General features: G+C 45.7%; 1 protein-coding gene across 1 annotated transcript in view; it reads left to right on the forward strand.

Annotated features, from left to right (window-relative positions):
* The window catches only part of CNTNAP2 (contactin associated protein-like 2), a 1,206,610-nt gene that overhangs the window by 745,981 nt on the left and 439,845 nt on the right, over positions 1–20,784 (forward strand). The window lies entirely within an intron of this gene.

Raw genomic sequence — 20,784 nt, forward strand, 5'->3', positions numbered from 1 at the left:
GAGGGTCGACCCTGCAGAGACTGTGCCCCGTCGGGGGAGGGTCGATTCTGCAGACACTGTGCCCCATTGGGCGAGGGTTGACTCTACAGAGACTGCCCTGTCGGGATGGCACCGATGACTCACTGGTCACTCCAGCGGGTTTTCAGAGGCAGTAATTCTCAGGAGAGAAGACTGTCCCCCGCCCCCAAGCAGCTGGTGCATTTGAACTGTGTACTGTTAGCTGGCAGCTCAGTTCCTTACCAATGACCCAGCAGAGCTCCCTAACCCTTCAAAGAGATGCCTCAGAAGACAGGCCTGGATGGGTACCTCGGGACAGCAGCTTCTGGAAGCCCAACTTACTCATTGCAAATACATTTTATAAGAAACACAGATGCAGGCTATACAGATGGATTTCACCTGATGGTAGGCATAGGAATCAGGTCGATTACATCTGTGGAAAGAATCACTGGAGAAACTCAATATCACCTTTGAAAACTAGGCCAGGAACTGGTTGTGGAACAAACCACCAACTACTTATATGTAAGTTCAAGCTGAAGCTAAGGTCAATTAAATCTGCAGGAGCCAAAATTTGACCTTGAGTCTATCCCACCTGAATTTCAAAACCATCTCAGGAACAGGTTTCAGACCTTGAACATTAATGAGTGAAGATCGGATGAGCTATGGGTTGATATCAAGAATATCATCCACGGTTCTAATCCACCAGATGCTCTGCCGGTGAAGGAGGGGTAATCTCCTCCTGTACCAGTCAGATCTGATTTGACGGTACACACACACACAAAGAATATCATCCATGAAGGTCATTACAAAGACAGAGGAGGAAGAAAGACCAAAGTGGACGAATATAGAAGAAATTCTAAATATTGCACTGGAGTACCAGAGCCAAAGCAAAGGGAAGAAATCAAGATATTAAGGAGTTGAACAGAAGATTCCAGAGGGCAGCGGGGGAAGACAAAATATTAACAATGAAATGTGCAAGGAGCTGGAGTCAGAAAATCAAAAGGGCCGAACTCACTCAGCGTTTTTTAAGCTTAAGGAACTGAAGAACAAATTCAAACCTCGAGTTCCAATACTTAAGGATGCTTTGGGCAGAATACTAAATGATCCAGGAAGTATTAAAAGAAAATAGAAAAAGTATACAGAGTCATTTTACCAAAAGGAATTGGTGGACACAGAAGAATTCCATGAAATAATGTATGAGCAAGAGTGTGTGGTGATGAAGGAAGAAGTTCAAGCTTCTCTGAAAGAACTGGCAAAAAACAAGGCCCAAAGAATTGATGACATACTGATTGACATATTTCAACAAGAGATGCTACCCTGGATGTGCTCACCAATTTGTGCCAAGAAATCTGGAGGACAACCATCTGGCCAACTGACTAGAAGAGATCTGTATTTGTTCCCATTCCAAAGAAAGGTGATCTGACAGAGTGTGGAAATTATCAAACAATATCATTTATATCACATGAAAGAAAGATTCTGCTAAAGATTATCCAAAAACGACTGGAACAGGACATCAGCAGAGAACTGCCAGAAGTACAGGCTGGATTTAGAAGGGGTTGTGACAGTAGGGAGATTATAGCTAATGTCAGATGGATCTTGGTTGAAAGCAGAGAGTACCAGACAAATGTCTGTGTTTCATTGACTATGCAAAGACACTTGACTCTGTGGATCACAGTAAGCTGTGGTTGATTCTGAGAAGAATGGGAATCCCTGAACACTTGATTGTGTTTATGCAAAACCTATACTTGGACCAGAACAGAGCAAGAAAACACTGCATGATTCAAAATTGGGAAGGGTGTGCATCAAGGATGTGTTCTATCACCTTTTCAGTCTACGTACACAACAGATTATCTGGAAATCTGGACTCTATGAGGAGAAATGTGGCATCAGGATTTGAGGTGGACTTATCAACAATCTGCATTATGCAGATGGCACAACCCTGCTCGCTGAAACTGAGGAGAACCTGAAGCACTTGCTGCAGAAGGTCAAGGACTTTGGCCTTCAATATGGATTAAAGCTCAACATCAAGAAAACAAAGATTCTCACCACTGGGCTGAATGACAGCATCATGATAGATGGTGAAGAGATTGAGATTGTTCACAGCTTTAGTTTGCTTGGCTCCACAAGCAACACTTTTGGCACCAGCAGCCAGGAAATTAAAAGACGTATCGCGATGGGAAAGTCTGCTGTTAGGGACCTCTCCCAAGTACTAAAGAGCAATGGTGTCTCTCTGGAGACTGAGGTGTGTCTGATACAGGCCATAGTCTTTCCAATACTTGCTATGCATCATAGAGCTGGACAGTGACTAGGGAGGATAGAAGGAGAGTTAATGCCTTTGAGCTTTGGTGCTGGAGAAGAGTATTAAATATACCATGGACTGCTAGGAGAACAAAGAAGTTTGTCCTGGAGAAAGTGAAGCCAGACTGCTCCTTGGAGGCAAGGATTCTGAAGCTTCATCTGACATACTTTGGACATGTTGCAAGGTGGGATCAATCCTTGGAAAAAGGAAGTCATGCTTGGTAGGTTGGAAGGACAACACAGGAGAGGAAGACCTTCGATGAGATGGATTGATTCAGTGACAGGGGTAATGGGAGTAGGTGTGTCAGAGACAGTAAGGTTGGCAAGAGATAGAACAGGGTTTAGGGCTCTGGTACATAGGGTCGCAGGCAACTCAGTGGCACATAACAACAACAATAACAACCTATCTTAGAAGAAACTACCTCGTTTTTTTCTCATGGAGTCTTTGGTAGATTTGATATGCCAACCTTTCTCTTAGGCAACCCAACATGTAACCTATTCTGGTAGGTAACATAAAACAGTCTTCTAAGCTGCATTTGAAATTCTCAGGTATTTCAAGCAATCCTTAGTTGACATGATTCCAGTACTTTCTCTGAGTCCGATCATTATTATCTTTCTTAACATTTCAGAAACTCTGTGATATGATCAGCTGCCCACCTAGTGAGCCTTCTTGTTCACAGTGGATGTGTAATATTTGGGTTCTGTCAATCTTCGGAAGGCTGCGTGAGCGAGCTTCATTTCTCAGCCTATGAAGTGCCTGCTCTCATCATCCTCTTTGCTCTCTTGGGGACAATTTTAAGGATTTAATGTTTTTATCATTATTATTTCACCCACACTCAACCAATTTTCATACATACATTGTATATACCACTCATTAAGAGTCAGAATAGATGGAAAAAAGATTAAAACTATCAGTGACTTCTTCTTACTTAGATCCACAATCCACTTGGTACTAGCAGTGAGGAGACATATTGAACTGTTAAAGTCTGCCATCAGGGCCTTTTCTAAATTTTTGAGGAGTAATGTTGTTAGTTGGAGGACTAAGGCACACCTTATCCAGGCCATGGTATTTTTAGTCACTTGCTATGTATCTGAGAGCTGGACAAGGAATAAGGATGACAAAAGAAGAATCGACGCCTTTGAACTGTGGTGTTGGAGAAGAGCACTGAATACCCCATGTATAGCCCAAAGAACAAGTAGATGTGTCTTGGAGAAGGTGCAGCCAGAGTGCCCCCTGGAGACAAAGATGTTAACACTTCATCACACACATGCGTACACTGGACTTAGATCTAGAGAACTTTTGGCCACTGTCCCAATCCACACAGAACAAGGCTCTATGACCATCAGAATACAAGAGACCCAGGACGTGTGGGCTATTCCAGTCAGCTGCAGTCCCGGGTCGAAGATGAAGCCTGTGTCAACAGAATAGATAAGGGTGTAACAGAGTGTGTGGCTGTCTCCCTTCCTGGAAATACAGCCCGTGCAGCGTCCTTGGTCCACCAACACGTAAGCTCATCAAGGCAGGTTCTAGCCGCCCTAAGCAAGAGTTGAGAGCACCTGTGGATTTTAGTACCTAACATCTGAAACTCTTGGGGGCCGTGAGCCTCAAGTGCATGGCAACTGGACAGCAGCAGAAGGGCGCCTTGGTGGTGGGGATGCTTTATGCGCGGAGCAGGGAGCTTGCAGTAGGAGCTTGCTCAATAAATATTTCTGGTTGATTACAGAAAAGACAGCCGTGACCTTCTGCTAACTAGACACAGATAACAGGAGTTATGGAGTGTGTGTGAATATGAAATCATCTATCTTGTGATGTAAAAGACAATGAAAAAGATTTCAGGAGGGAAAGAACTAACAAGGGGCTTTGTGGCTTATTGCAAAGCTGTGAGATGTGGTCTCCTTTGTGCACTCGCTCTCTGCGGAAGCTTGGGATCTTGACAGAATTTCCGTGACAGCTTTGAGGTCCGAACTGTCCATGACGGACGCCAGCTGCAGGGACAGGCCAACTGCGGGGACGGGTGAGCTGCGGGGATGGGCGAGCTGCAGAGACAGGCGAGTGGTGGGGACAGGTGAGCTGCAGGGACGGGTGAGCTGCGGGGATGGGTGAGCTGCGGGGATAGGCGAGCTGCAGGGATGGGCGAGCCAGAGCTGGAAACGAGCTGAGCAGCGTCCATCCTTCATCTCGAGCAGGCTTTTGTAGGTTGCTCAGTCTTACTGCAGGGGATGCCGAGAGCATATATTTAGTTGATTATTCATCATATTCCACGGTTTTATTTACTAAAATGTGGATCCTGTCTAATCCCATCTAAATCTCCCAGAGCGTGGCATTTTCCTACCTTGTAAACTCAGCAAGAAGATGTGAGCAGAGGCTGATGGAGGGCCCCTCTGGGCGCCTCACGTCTCACCCCGTGTTGTCCTTGTGGGCTGTCCCCAAATCAGTCCCCAACTCATGGCAGCCCCTAGCACAGAACCCGGGATCCTGCCAAGCCCACACCGTCCGCGATAGATCACTGTGATAATTTGGTGTTTCACTGGCTGCCTTTCAGGAATAGTCCCCAGACCCTTCTTCCTAGTTCATCTCAGCAGGTTCTGCTGAAACATGTTCAATGTCACAGCAACATGCAGACTTCCACTGACTGCTGGGTGGGCTCTACGTGATGAGGTGGGCCAGCCAGATGTCACATTCTCTTGGCCAATCAAATCCTACAATGGAAACTCAATGATACACCGATTCACTTGAGGCCGTGGAGTCACTCACGTGGATGGGTGGCGTCAGGCCGAGCTGGCAGCACTGTTTGAGGCCTCGTTGGCCCATATAGTGGGGTTGGGAAGATTATGTGGGGGACAGCTGTGTTTCCTTCTGTGGTGCACAGGAAAGTTAGAATCTACAGTACCTACAGCAACAGAGAGTTCCCGTTCTAAACGTCTGTGTTGTTACCAGGAATGCCTTGGAAAGAGGTACTGTAGTGGAAAAGGTAAAAGGCCAGCACAAGAGAGGACCCTCACCAAGATGCATGGACATGGTGATGGCAGCAAAGCTTGAACAAGAGGGAGATTGTGGCGATAGTCTCGGACAGGTTCACTGAAAGTTGTGGTCAGCTCAGTAGCACCTAGCAACAACAACATGTTACCGTCTAGTCAGTTCAAGTTCATGGCAACTGATGTGTGACAGAGATGAGCTGTGCCCTGCAGGCTTTCCCATGGCTGCAGTCATGCAGAATAGCCCACCAGAACCTCCTTCCAGGGCTCAGTGAGTACACTTACGCCATCGACTTTTCAGCCACGAGCCACGGCCAGTCCATCATACTCCCCGTGACTAAACCAGTAGCTGCTGGCTCAGTTCTGAGTGTGGCCACCCCCCTGAGGCCTAAGCAGGCCTGGATTCATACGGTTCTCAACATCTGTCACCCTTTGGTATCAGAACACCAGACTGTGCTTTAGAGGGGCCTTTGGGAGAGTTTGAACTGCCAGCCTTTTGACTAGTTAGCCATCAATGGCTTAGCTGATTGCACCATCCAGGGATAATCTTAGTTAGGCCAACCCACTGCCATCAATCTGGTTCCAACTCACAGCCGCCCTGTTTCTGAGGCTGAAGATCTTCCAGGAGACGTTGAGTGCTGGACTCAAACATCTGAGCTTTCAGGGAGTGGTCCTGTATCTTCGCACTACAGCACAGAGCGCCTTGTTTAATTCGCTTTGCACACCTGGTTTAGGTTCTCAGTTACCCAAGACAACCGTCAGGGCTTTAGTTATTTGCTCCTCTGTATTGATACTGATAGTTAGAGCCAATCAGATGTGCCTACCACACTCTCTCACTTCAATGGAAGGACAGGTGCTGAGAGGGCCAGCTGGTCCAGACTGGGCAGGAAAGACACTCGACACCTGTTCAGGCTCTGACTCTCCTATGTGTTCACATGACACCCACCAGGAAGTCCTGGACTCTTGGCGTGTGCTGGCCAGCACCTGGTCTGCAGAGCCGACAACATCACTAACACATGTTTGAGGCAGCCATGCTGGCTCAGGGCCTCCTTTCAAGTCTTCAGTAAGAGCAAGACCAAAAAGAGAAGTAACAATCGCATCAAGAGCAGTTTTCCACACGAGAAGAATGAGCTGAGTGCTCTAGAGAAAGGATGATTCCACTAGAAGAGGTGGTAGTGAAGGTTTAGCCACCAACACCTAATATTTTGAAGGATCCGTTAATCTCTCTTTAGCATTTACTTGAGCTGTGAATTGAAAATAGCTGTTACGCTGTCTTTATTGAATGGAAGCGTGGGTGTTCAGAACTGACTCATAGCAGACCCTCCAGTGGGTTAGAGCCCCCAGAAGCTATAACTCACGCAGAGGAGACTGCCCACCTTTCTCCCACAGAGCACAGCTCACTACCACTAGGCCAAAACCTCCTCGTGGTTAATATTAACCACCCTCAAATGGATCTCTTCTTTACACAATTATGACAGTAAAAGGGTGGTTTCTGGAACATGCCACATGCTGCCACAACCTCCTTTTCATGGACAGGGGTACGTATCCCAGAGTAGAGCTTAGAGAAGGACCCTGCCTTGCGTCCCCCTCCGCTCATGCCCACCATCACTCCTTCCATCTGGCCATGCAGACAAAAGACGACGTTAACCTTTGACCAAGGAAGAATTCAAGCTGAAAGCCCTCAATGTTGGAAACTCTTCCAAATGGCTACATTGACTGCTCGAAAGGTGTGGACCACGCCCCAGCATGAAGATGGCCTCCAGGCAAGAGACAAACTGACTTGAAAGGACAAAACCTCATTCGAAACATAATAGTCATCAAAATTATAACACAAGGGCCAATAACTAAATGTTTTCCTTATTCCTTAGTAACTAAACAAAGGAGGCCCTTGAGGCAACCTTGCAGGATGGCTTTTACTTGGGAGAAGCGCAAAAAAAGGAATATGAGAAACAATGGGTATGAACTTTCTAAACTTTGTATGTAAACCAGCTGTTGTTGTTCTTGTTATGCCATGGAGTTGCTTGCAACTCATAATGACCCTATGTACAACAGCCCTGAAACCTGCTCTATCCTCCAACTTTACTGTCGCCAACACACCTACCTCATTACCCCTGTCACTGTATCAAAACATCTCATTGAGGGTCTTTCTCTCCTGCGCTGTCCCTCCACCCTCCCAAGCATGACGTCCCTCTCCGAAGACTGGTCCCTCCTTGAAACATGCACAAAGAATGTCAGATGAAGCTTCAGAATCCTCGCCTCCAAGGAGCAGCCCGGCTTCACCCTCTTAGATGGACTTGTTTGTTGTCCTGACAGTCTGTGTATATTCAATACTCTTCTCTCCACCAAAGCTCAAAGGCATCAAGTCTCTTTCTATCATCCCTCGTCATTGTCCAGCTCTCTGATATATAAAAGAAAATTATTTTTTAAAAGGGAAACACGTAAATTTAGGTAAAGAATAAAACAATGATGGTAAGGTTAGTTGAGCCTTACTCTTCTAGATCTAAGTTGTTGTGAACCGTCAGAACGGGATCGCAGTGCATATTCTTACCACTAGGACACGGTGATACTAGGGATATTATAGCTAATGTCAGATGGATCTTGGCTGAAAGCAGAGAGTACCAGAGGAATATCTATCTGTGTTTCATTGACTATGCAAAGGCTTTTGGCTGTGTGGATCACAACAAACTATGGCTAACTCTAAGAAAAATGGGAATCCCAGAACACTTGATTGTGCTTATGTGAAACCTATACTTGGACCAGGAGTCAGTCATCAGAACAGAGCAAGGAGACACTGCATGGTTCAAAATAAAAAACAGAGTGCATCAGGAATGGGTCCTGTCTTCATACCTTTTCACGCTAAATAGGTAACAGATCATCCAGGAGGCTGGGCTCTGTGAGGAGGAATGTGGCATCAGGATTGGAGGAAGACTCAATAAGAATTTGTGTTATGCAGATGGCACAGCCTTGTTTACTGAAACTGAGGAAAACCTGGTGTATTTGAAGCTGAAGATCATTGACTGCAGCCTTCAATATGGATTAAAGTTCAACATCAAGAAAACAAAGTTTCTCACCACTGGGCCAAGTGGCAGCGTCATGATAGAAGAGCTTCAGCTTCTATTATGTTAACAGCTTCAGTTCACTCGGCTCCACAATCAACACTCTTGGTAAAAACAACCAGGAAACCAAAAGATTAACTACATCGGGAAAATCTGCTGTCAGGGACCTCTCCAGAGTATTAAGAAGCAGCAATGTCAGTCTGAAGACTAAGGTGCGCCTGGCCCAGACCATGATGATTACTTGCTATGCATCAGAGAGTTGGACAATAACTAAGGATGACAGAAGAATCAGTGCCTCTGAGTTGTGGAATTGGAGAAAAGCACTGAATATACCATGGAATGCTAAGCAAACAAACAGGTTCATCCTGGAGAGGTGAAAGCAGGCTGCTCCTTGAAGGCAAGGATTTGAAGCTCCATCTGATGTGCTTTGGGCATGTTGCAAGGAGGGACCAGTTCTTTGGAGAAGAACATCATGCTTTGAAGGGTGGAGGGACAGTGCAAGAGAGGAAGACCCTGAATGAGATGGATTGATTCAGTGACTGGGGTGAGGGGGGTAGATGTGTCAGAGACAATGAGGTCGGCTCAAGATATAGCAGGGTTCAGGGCTGTTGTGCATAGGGTCGCTATGAGTTGCAGGCAACTCCACGGCACATAACGACAGCAACAACAAAACAACTCTTCTAGAACTGATTGTCTCCATCACAAACTAATAGATTGGCAGAGCTCAGGGCTCTCTGGACCACGTGGTGTGTGCAGCCTCATGGAGGAAAAGGATCTATTCATATCACAGGGTTGTGAAGACATTGCATAAGCCAAGGACCAGGAGGCCCACTGAGCGGACCTGGGAGAGGACAGCCTAATGTCTGCACCTGCTTCCTTTGCGCACAAAGTCAAGACCAATTGCCCAAAAAGAACTTTAGAAAATGAAAGGTCAATGAAAACTGGGGCCACATCCGTGAAGTGGATTGACTTGGTGGCTGCCGTGGAAGGAGGACAGTGGTCACTGAGAAGGCACGGGCAGTATGATTGCTGGTCTACATGTGATCACCGTGCATCAGAGCTGACTCCGTAGCAACTAACCACACGCCCTGTGACGTCACTCCCAGCAGACAGAAGCAAGCCCAGGGCTGTCTGAGGATGGGTCAACATACTGCAGAGTGAGCCTGGTGGGCCTGATGTCAGTGTCTGTGGTTCAGTTTGTCCGTAAGCTCTCCCTTCAGTCAGAAAGGAGAGGGCCCTTACTCCTTCTACCACTTACCTGCTCTCTGTGTGTGATCACAGATGATCCCAGTTGTTATTTGAAGTCCTGCTAATGTCATCCCCAGCAACACAGCAGCACACGGACTCCTATAGCATGGTGCACGAACAGCTGGTGATGGGTTCTGTTTGACATAGGACATCCTGGGACACGAGGTTCCATAGGAGTCCCAGACAAAGGCTTCTGGATCCCTGGTACCTCGGCCGGATAGATGCTGGCACTTGAGTCTCGTTCTGTGTCTTGGGGACCATGAGTTCTGACAAAGGAAGCAGACCCAGGAGCAGCACGACGAGACGGCTGCCCCAGGCTGTGTGGGAGGAGGCAAGCCCTCTTCCAAGGTCGTGATGTGTGTTGGCCACATAGTCTTAAAAAATACCTCATGGATGGGCAGGCACATTGCACCATCTCAAGGACAAGGTCCAGTGTACATCAGATGGGCAGGCACCCACCTCAAGGACGAGGTCCAGTGTACATCAGATGGGCAGGCACCCACCTCAAGGACGAGGTCCAGTGTACATCAGATGGGCAAGTACATTGCACCACCTCAAAGACAAGGTGCAGTTACATCAGATAGGGAGGCACATTGCACCACCTCAAGGACGAGGTCCAGTGTACATCATAATCAAGTGTTCTTCTCTTGTTTGCCAGAAGCACAGGCACAAGGCTTCGTCCACTCCTCTCCTACCCCCTGGGGCACTGGCTCTGTTCTCCTCCACTGACCAGTGTTCTGGGAACCCCAGTGGCTCTCTGGGGCAGGAGAAGTCCCAGAGAGAAACTCATCACTGGTGAGCATAGCTATATCCAGCAGAGAGGGTGGCTTTGGGGAGGGGCTGGAAACCCAGTTACAACGCAGCAAATACAGCATATAAACATGGTGGCTAGAGGTTCGTACACCAATGCTCGTAGCGGCATTATTCACAAGAACATAGAAATAGTCCAAATGTCCATCAGCAAAGGAATGAATTGAGAAATTGTGGTACATTTACACGAGGAAATATTATCTAGCACTCAGGAGCGATGATTTTGTAAAGTACTATATGACATTGGAGAGGCTAGAGAGCATTATGCTGACTGAACTAACTCAGTCTCATAGGACAGGTAGTGGCAAGAAGCTGTGCTGAAATCTGGAAGGCACGCACCACGAGTCCCCAGCTGCTCTGTGGGAGAGGATGGGCAGTCTCCTCTCGTGCAATTAACTGCCTCTGAACACGCTGAGGGTCAGCTACAGGTCTATTCCGACTCAATGGTATACAACAACAACAACAACAAGACCGCTTCTGTGAAAACAGAAGGATAACTAGTAAGAGGAGTGTAAAAGTCTGAAGGAGGAAGGGGACGGATGGGGCCTTGGAGTGAAGAAGCAGAAAAGTCACGAGGTCACAGAGTTTGGTGGGTGGAGAAAGGGGTTGAAAGAATTAGGGAAGATCCACTGGGGACCTGAAAAGACAGAGTAGTGGTGGGTGAAGATCGATGGTGATACATTTTATAAAACAATGTAAATTAATGAACATGTCAAGCACAGAGTTTATGAATTTTGTATGGAAATCAATGTAAAATTTAGGAAAGGATGGCGGCTATATTACCAGAACAAAGCAGCTCACCGTGAATGACCTTTCTAAACTGCCTTCCTTTTGCCCCAAGATCCCCCCTTCCAGCTCTCAGACCAGACCAGCAGAGGCCTGTGTCCCAGAGAGAAGAGACAGCAAGACCAAATTCAGTGGTGGACACTGGGGCCGTGGCCAGAGGGTCTCTCCCCAAGGCTGAGAACCGAGGTGGCAGTTGGGGGCCAGGTACATTGTACCACACACTCTTAAGTAGTAGCAGCACTGAGGTTCCTGTGTGCCCAGAACAGGAAGAGGTCTCCATAAGAAGAGGAGGCTGTGAGGGAGGGAGGCTCTGTCCAGCCACCATCTTCAGAGACGCTATAGACCCATGGCTCTGAGTGGACAGTCAGGAGAGGCTGGAAGGCTGTTTTCCAGACAGACAGTGATGCACACATTGCTGCTTGTGACCTCTACCAAACTGGTCAAGTACAGAATGACCAGCGGGGCAGACTCACATAGCGAGGCTGAGGAAGCAGAGGGCACCACTTTCACATGCTGGTGCTGCTGTGATAGCTGCCACCACAAGAGGGGGCTCCAGAGGCAGAACAGTGTGGTCACAGCAGCTGGGGAGACTTGGGGGTCTGAATTCAGGGGGTGGCTCCACTGGGCCTCAGAGGGCCTCAGATGTGAGTGTCATGGCCTCGCAGATATGTCTGCGCTGTGTGTGTTCTCCTATGTTTGCAGTTAGAACCTATGTGCAGCCAGCTTGGACATTCAGCCCTCCAGGGTCTGAGCTGTGGCTGTGGCTTGGCAAGCCCAGAGTCCTTGCTGGTTTTCCTCTGTAACAGACCGACCCTGAACCCTGCCCTGTGCTTGAAGGCCATCTCCTGAGGAACTAGCCTGACAGGGACCCGGACAGCCCGTTTTTACTGCCCTCTTGGTGAGGTTCCAGCACCAGTGAAGCAGACGCCCAGGGCTGAAGGCCACACAGGGAACACGCATGTTCTGTCCAGAATCAGGTTGCCACCGACAGACACACACAGCAGTGATTGGCATGATGTTAATCAGTGAAATAAGAAAGACCCACAAGCAGACAGTCCACTGTTGAGGAGTCAGTTAGCTGAACCCCTCGGGATTGAGTGGGAACCAGGGGCTGAGTGCTGGTGTCCGTGGGGCCTTCTCTCTCCTCTCCTTCCTCCTCTTTCAGTGGCTCTTTCTGATTGGTGGTGAGGGGAGCTTCTGCTTGTGTGCGACGTGGGGACACAGTGGGGTGTGTAATTCTGGAGCAGAGCTTCTTTCACTGAATCCTTCTGACAGTTTCCTGGACAAGCAGCTACCTTCCTGGTCCATGGTGTCCCACTTCCTGCAGGGCGTGTCAGAACGCCCAGGGCCTCGCACTGCTCGAGGTAAAGCAAGTTCACGTTTCTGCTGCCACGTGAAGACAGCATTTGAACATGTGTGAGTGTGGGACAGCCACCGTTTGAACAACGGGCAATTAGTCCCTACAGGTTACTGTCCTAACCTCAAGCAGCACCTGTCTGGCAGTTCAGTCCACCAGTGGATCCAGGAAGGAGGGTGAGCGGTCCTTCCTGGGCAGTGTGAGTTCAAGTCCTACACCCTGTGCCTTGGAAAGCCCAGTGGAAGTTCTGTGGGCTCTGACTCCATGGCCCTGAGGATAGAGTTCATCTCACCGTTTTCATAAAACGGTGCTGCTCTTAGAATCAGTTCAAACAGAGATCACAGGAGTCCAATCTGTTGTCTACAGAGTTTGCTGCGGACATAAAGGCAGCGGGTCTACGAGCTGCTCCGTGAGGGGAGCTGGGCAGTCTCCTCCCACGTGACTTAGGAAACCCACTGGAGGGGCAGCTCTGAGTTGGCTCCAAGCTGGCACAACAACAGTGACAACAGACCTTGACGGAAGTTTATTGACTCTCTGGTTTGCAAGTTGATGTCTCATTTTGACCAGGCAGCCAGAGGTGGCTCGGAAGTTCCAGCGCTGCTCACTGTGGTCGAGCTGGTTCCAACTTAGAGCTGAGCTGCTGAGAGCCTGAGACACCAGGCCGCACAGGGGCCGGGAACTCCCGAAATGAGGACTCGGGTGGGAAAGGATGTGGCAGCCAACCCCAGGTAGGTTCATTTATAACAGCAAGATAATAGAAGCCAAATCTTTCTAACCAAAATGAGGGTCTTTAAGTTTACCATCTTCAAGATTAACTTGACTATCTGGAAAAGCAGGATCCTTTGTGGGGTGCAAATATTTACATCAGTCGACTGGTAATTAAGAGACTGGAAGTTCAAGTCCATCCAGCCTCAGAAGTAAGGCCTAGTGATCTACTCCAAACACTTCCTGTTGAAATCTTCATGGAATTGGGTTTTGTTGATACATGAGGTCACTCCGAGTTGAATTCAGCTTGACTGTAACTGTTTGATGGTTTTATCTGGAAAATGGGTGAAGTTTGTAATGAATCCTCTGCCAAGGGCTAACAGTACGATAACGGGGCATCCTGCTGTGTCCTCCTGCAGGAAGGTTTGTCGGTGGTGGCATGGAAATGCACACATGCCTTACCGAGAGGTGAGCTTCTGGTCAGGGCCTCCTGTGAGGGTCACTGAAGTTCACACAGCTCCTGTGGAATGACCACCAGTGCTGGCTGATCGTCACCCTGAGTACGCACGTAGAGTTTGCCTCAAGAAAACCCCCAAATCCATGGCCATTGAATCAAGTCTAACCCAGGGTGAGCCTATAGTCAGATTCTGTCTAAACCGCAACTTAAGAAATAGCACATCAGAAATTAAAGCAAAGCATAACTGTTCTTCATCTGTTGTTGTTCGGTGCCACCGAGTCGAGTAGACTCACAGCAACCCCATGAACAAAAGATCTGACCCCTGTTCTATCCTGTGCCATCCTTACACTTCCTGACACACAAGGGCCCATTTCAACAGTCACCGTGTCAATACCCTTACTTGAGGGTCTTCCTTTCCTTTGCAGACCATCCACCTTTCCCAGCATCGTGTCGTTCTCCAAGGAACAGCCCCTCCTTATAATATGCCCCACATATGTGAGGCAAAACTTCATAATTCCTGCCTCCAAAGAGTACTCTGGCTGCAAACTTTCCAAGACAGCTTTTTGTTCTCTTGACCATCCCTGGGATATTTGGTGGTGTTCTCCAACACCACGGTGCAAAGACATTAATTCTTCTGTCATCCTTATTAATTGTCCAGCTCTCAGATGCATAGCAAGTGATCAGAAAGATTATGGCCTAAATCAGACACACCTTAGTCCTCAAATGGACATCATTACTCTTCAATAATTTGGAGAGGTTTCTAACTGCAAATTTTCCCAATGCAATGTGTCTTCATATTTCCTGACTACTGGTAACGAGGATATTAATTGTGGATCCAAGTAAGATGAAGCTGTTGACAGTTTAAATCTCCTCCATCCATCATGATGTTGCCTATAGTTCCTATGATAAGAATCTTTGTTTTCTTGACATTAAGATGCAATCCATACTGAAAGCTGCATTCCTTGATCTTCTGCAAAAAGTGCTTCAAGTCCTCCTCACTTTCAGCAAGCAAAGTTGTATTATTTGCATAGTGCAGGTTATTGATGAGTCTCTCTCCAGTCCTGATACCACACTACTCATAGAGTGCAGCTTCTCATAATTTGCTCAGCAGAGAGATTCAATAGGTATGGACAGAGAATAAAACCCTGATGCACTCCCGTTCCAATTGTAAACCATGTAGTGCTCCCCTGCTCTGTTCGTACAACAGCTCCTGGGCCAGGGATAGGTTCCACATGAGCACAGTCAAGTGCTGTGGGATTCCATTCCTCTCAGTGTCAGCCACAACTTGTCATCATCCAGTCAAACGCCTTGCTACTGTGTGGATCTCCACCTGTAGACATGTGGATTTGATTTTTCTTGTTCCCGTTTTGTTTCACACATCTGTTACTCATGTCTGTGTTTACATCTTTTTTCTTTTTTTTAAATTTATTATTAATTTCAATGAAAATTTACAGAGACTTTGGATTGCCATTCATTCATTGTTGTACTTTTCTACCCTCCCAGCCCCCCCCCCCCCAGTACACTACCCTCCCTCCCCCCAGGTCCACTCCACTATACAGCCTTCATTCTGGACTCGTGCCATGACAAAAATACCTAATAATTTTCCCTCTTAAACAGTTTTCTCCCTCATCTGTTTCAATGCAGTATACATTATTGAACCCATCCTTCTCAGTCTCCTCCCAACCCCGAGGTCAGTCCTGCTTTACAACATTGGCACCATGCAGTATTTGTCCTTTTGTGACTGGAATATTTCACTCAGAATAATGTCCTCCAGGGTCACCCGTTTTGAATAATATTCCATGAGTTCTTTGTTTTTCAGTGCAGGATAGTATTCTATTGTGTGACTATACCACAGCTTCTCTATCCATTTGTTTGTTGATGGGCACTTAGGTTGTTTCCAACTCCTTGCTACTAATGAACAAAGCCACAATAAACATGGGTGTGCATATCTTTATAAAAATGGTGTTGTGCTGTGTATGTCGCTCCTGCGGCTGTTTCCCACTCAGCATATGTGCCTGGCCTTGGTCCGTGTGCATGCATGCGTTCCCCTTGACAAGTGTACAGGTCTTTCCAGTGTTGGTTCTACCCACAATATCATTTCTTTTTGATGAGCCTTCGGATTACATTTATTTATTTTCTAGAGAATAACAATTACAATAAGTTTCTGCACAAATTGTCTCCTTTGAGACCTGGACTGAGAAAGGATTACTATCGCCCTATCTTCAGCTTTACTAGTTGTTGTTAAGTTGCTCTTCAAAGATGTTGCTCAAGCAGAATTTCAGGGGCTGTGATTCCACATCCTCAGCACATCTGGGCATAGTCACTTTCAAAATGTTTCCAGATCAGACATGGGCTGCCAAGAATCAGATAGGGCTTGGAGGACATGCAGCCGGAGTGCTTCGTGGAGGCAAGTAGGACACGTCAGGTGCTATTCCTTGCTGAGAGAGGCTATTCCTTGGAGAGGGAGGGATACCATGTTTTGAAAGGTGGAGGGTTAGAGAAAGACAGGAAGACCTTCAACAAGATGGATTGATGTAGTGACACGGTAATCAGCTCAAGTGTGTGAGAGATGATGAAGATGGCACAGGATAGAGCAGGGCTCAGAGCTGTTGTTCATTGGGTCACTATGAGTCATACTTGATGGTGCATAATAACAACCCAATCAGAAAAATGTGAGATAAAATCTCATTGTGGTTTTAATGGGACTGACTTTAGAAGAGATTGTCTCCATGACCATGGGTGATTGGACCTGTAAAACTGCTCCATATTATTTACCCACTTGACTTTTGTTACTATCTGTAAACCCACTTTATTGTACCAAGCCACTCATATTTGCCAGGCATATGATATACAAATACCTCTTCTACTGCTTACCTTTTCACATGGCAGGTCTGTCTTGATGAAGAAGAGGGATTCGTTTTGCATGGACTCACCTTTTCTTCCATAGCCCCTTCATTTATGTCTTTTTAAGAAGTAACAGAAACAGGATTTTTGTGTTTTGTTCTCCATACTTGAAGATCTGCTTCTGAAGGGGGTCTTAAAGCCCATGCAGAATTCATTCTCTGTAGTGTTAAAGACAAAGATGAAATTTTATTTTTTCAGTGAGATAAGCAATTTCAAATTTCTCACTCACTTAAAATGGCAGTTCTGGTTTAGACTGAGTTTCCACAAATACATAGATTGTGGTTTTTAAATTTTGCTTTGCTAATCTAAGCCTGCACTAACCCTATATAGTTACAGTTCCTCATGGGCCATGTTCCTCTGTATTGTTCTTCAAGAGTGTCTTGGGTAGTGTCTCTTTTATATTAATTTAAGCAGATACTCAATCCCACTTACACACAGACAAAAACTGTTTCTGGGAATTTTTATTGGAATTTTACTGATTTTAGGAAGTGTGATATATTTACAATACAGACCCTTCCTATCTGTGAACCATGAATATGTTGTATGCATTCACTTATGTGATATTTTCCACATATTTATTGTTGTTTGAGTGACGTTTTACAGAACCAGGTTTATCTATATTGGAAGTATTTCTCACTTTTTTCTCTAATGTTGCATAGTATGTCATTGCATGTAGATGGCATGGGCTTCTTATCCAGTCATCTGATGACAGACACGTTTTGCCTTTGCTCTGCTTTTGGAAAGCATGGGTGGGTACATATCTATCCATGTGTCAGCTCTTGCCTCTTTAGGATATACACAGTAGTTGATGTTGTTGTTGACTGTCTTCAAGTCGAGCATGACCCCTAGCGACACTATGAACAAAGGCCTGCAGCCTCTCTATAACTATCGACATTTATCAAAGTTCATAGGGTTTCCAGAGGCAAGTTATTTAGGAAGTGGATGCCGTTCCCGCTTCCAATATACAGTAGTGGGGTTGTGAAATCTGATGGTGTTTATGTTTCCAGTTTTCCATAGTGGTGAAAATCCTTGACTTACTAAAATTCTCTGAACTTCTGTCATGAAAGCGTGTGTTTAATTGTCAGAATCAGCTTGATGGTGATGAGTTGAAGGTTTTTGCTTTTTCTGGGGGCTCTTTTTTATTTTCTCAGTTCTCATTTTCTCGGGGTATATTCCTAGTAGTGGAATAGCTGGATCATATGGAATTTTATTTTTTTTTAAAGTTTTGTGGGTTTTCCCCCCTCAATTTTATTTTATACTGGTTTACTTACTTACAAAGTTCATATATATTATTTTTTCACACCAGACCTCTCCCATTTTCTCTACCCATCCCCTTCCTCCATCCGTCAAATTGTGCAACCTTTTGATTACCACCCCACCCCCCATTCTCACCTCTCTGCTCCCACCCTCCCACCCCTTAGATCCTCGTCCATATTTTACTAATTATCTATTTCTACAGTAATTGTCTTTATAGTATTTGTCCTTATGGGACTGTGTTTGTTCACTCAGCATAATGCTCTCCAGTTCCTCCCAAGTTAGGAAGTAATTTACAAAATCATTGTTCCTGTGTGCTGTGTAGTAATTATATCATGTGAATGTACCATAATTTCTCCATCCATTTGTTTGTGGTTGGATCTTTGGGCTGTTTCTGTGTTCTTGAGATGGTGAATAATGCTGCTATGAACATTGGTGTAAAAATCTCCATTTGTGCCTCAGTTTTCATTTTCTCAGGGTATATTCTACGCAGTAGAATAGCTGGGTCATATGGAATTTCTGTGTTCAGCTTTCTGAGGAAGCGCCAAACTGCCTTCTAGAGTGATTGTACCATTTTACAATCCCACCAACAGTGTATAAGAGTTCCTATCTTATCACATATTCTCCAACATTTATTACTTGCTGTCCTGTTAAACTTTGCCACTGCTACTGGAGTGAGATGATATCTCATTGTGGTTTTAATTTGCATCTCTCTCATTGCCAGTGATTTTGAGCATTTTTTTTAATGTGTCTGTTGGTCATTCTAATATTTTCCTCTGTGAAAAGCCTTTCCATGTCTTTTCCCCATTTTATAGTTGGGTTATCATTCTTTTTCTTGTGGAATCCCTGTAGAATTCTGTAAACTTTCATTACAAGACTCTTGTCTGAAATGATATTGCCAAATGTTTTTCCCAGTCAGTAGGTTTTCCTTTCACTCTGTTGGGAAAAGATTTTGCTGTGCACAGGGATTTAATCCTTAGAAGGTCCTATTCATCAATTTTATCTTCTCCAGGTTGTACATTTCTGGCTGTATTTGACAGTCCCTTTATACCACAGAAGGCTAACTAAGCTTGATCACAACTTGTTTCTGATGAGCTTTATGGTTTTGGACTTTACTCCCAGGTCTCTAATCCACCTGGAGTTGATTTTTGTGTATAGTGTGAGATGTGGATCTGTTTCAGCTTTCTGCAGGTAGCAGTCCAGTTTTGCCAGTGTCGTTTGTGGAAGAGGTTGTCATTTTCCCATTTGATAGGTTTTATTTTCTGTCGAATATCAGTTGACTATAGATAGTTGGGTCCATTTCTGGGTTCTCAATTCTGTTCCATTGGTCTGTGTGGCTGTCATTGCACCAGTACCATGCTCTTTGGGTTATGACCTCTTTGTAGTAGGTTTTGAGGTCAAGGAGTGCTATGCCTCCCACTTCATTAGCACTCTTCTTAAAAGGATACATTTTTTTCTTTTATTTTGAAATGCAATTGATTTTTTTTATATTGTCCTTAAAGCAAATGATCTTAATCAAGTCAAAGATATTTTCTAGATTGTTGTTGTTTTTTTGTTGTTGGTAAGTGCCACCGAGTCACAGGCAACTCATAGTGCCCTATGAATGGAAGACCTGAACACTTGTATAAATTTCATCCTTTCTCCAGGTTCATAGAATTTCTGGAGGCAAGCTATTTTGAAAGTGGATGCTGCTCCTGCTTCCAAGCTGATTTTAATTGGGGAGCTCTACCAAATACTATCCACCATGGGCGACCATTATCGCATCTGACACATCAGGGTCACAGTGTTTAGCATCACAGCAGCCAGAGTTACCGCTGTACAGCAGATGAACAGACCAGTGCTATACAACCTAGAAGAATGTTTGACCAAAACCAATTATAAACAGGCCTGAGGGCCGTGGATTAAAGTCACCCAGGAAATTACTTAATTCTTTCTCTTATCCAATATAGAAATGTTGTTATTTACTTCTCTCTCTCCATGACTAAGACCTCTAGCACAATGTGGTTTAGAAATGAAGACATTTCTCCCTTCAAAGGAAATTAAAGGATCCTATTACCCAAGATTAATTATTGTTCATACCCAAAATTTTTTATCCATAGTTTGGAAGACAGGACTTGGTTTTCGTGTACTGATTACTGTGTTTGTAGAACTTGGCAAGGTGTCAAGGAAATGATGAGCGGTTAAAGAGCGTCTTTTCCATGGAGGAACTTGAAGGACATCTTTGTTATGGAAGAAATGCTTTTAAAAGTGGAAACTGGTCTTTTATTTCTGCAAGATGCTGCTGCCAATACCCCTGCCTATGCACCATCATTTCAGCTCTGTAATCTTGTACTTCTCTTTCCAATCGAGATACTTTGAATCCCTCGCCAGCCAGGCCCCACCCCTTGATCCATTTACCACGCTTCCTTGTCACTGAGGGAAGCATTGAGGAGCAATGAGAATGGAATTTCCTTTTCTCTTATGCTTTAATCCCACACCTCATGTCACAAGTTGAGGCAAAGGTACTTGGGTGGCTCTGAAGCCTCCAGACCCTGTGGGGATCACCCCTGGATACTCCTCCTGAAGTGTGAGTGTGTGCTTCCTCTTAGGTCCCCTCCCCACGTTTTTGGTGGTTCCTTGAGGTCAGCTCTGCCCCTGCTTGACCTCTGTGTAACCCCCTCCCCAGTCTCCGTAGGGCTGCTGAGCAAGCCGCTGTGCTGTCAGCCTGTGAATGGGCGCTGAGGAATCCTGCCGGCTTCCAAGCCATTGTCCTGATGCAGGATGTGATACACTGCATCAGTTTGCATTTTAAAATGACACTTCAACAAATATAAAGTAATAGTGTATGCCACATAGGTAGGGCACAGAGGACTCTCCTTGTTAGTGGTGTAGAGTTGGGCTGCCAACCCAGAGGTAAACGGTTCAAATCCACAAGCTGCTGCACAAGAGAAAACTGA

Source organism: Elephantulus edwardii, unplaced genomic scaffold (assembly GCF_000299155.1).
Source record: "Elephantulus edwardii isolate Elephantulus edwardi_28Jun2011 unplaced genomic scaffold, EleEdw1.0 scaffold00055, whole genome shotgun sequence".
Taxonomy (NCBI): Eukaryota; Metazoa; Chordata; class Mammalia; order Macroscelidea; family Macroscelididae; genus Elephantulus; species Elephantulus edwardii.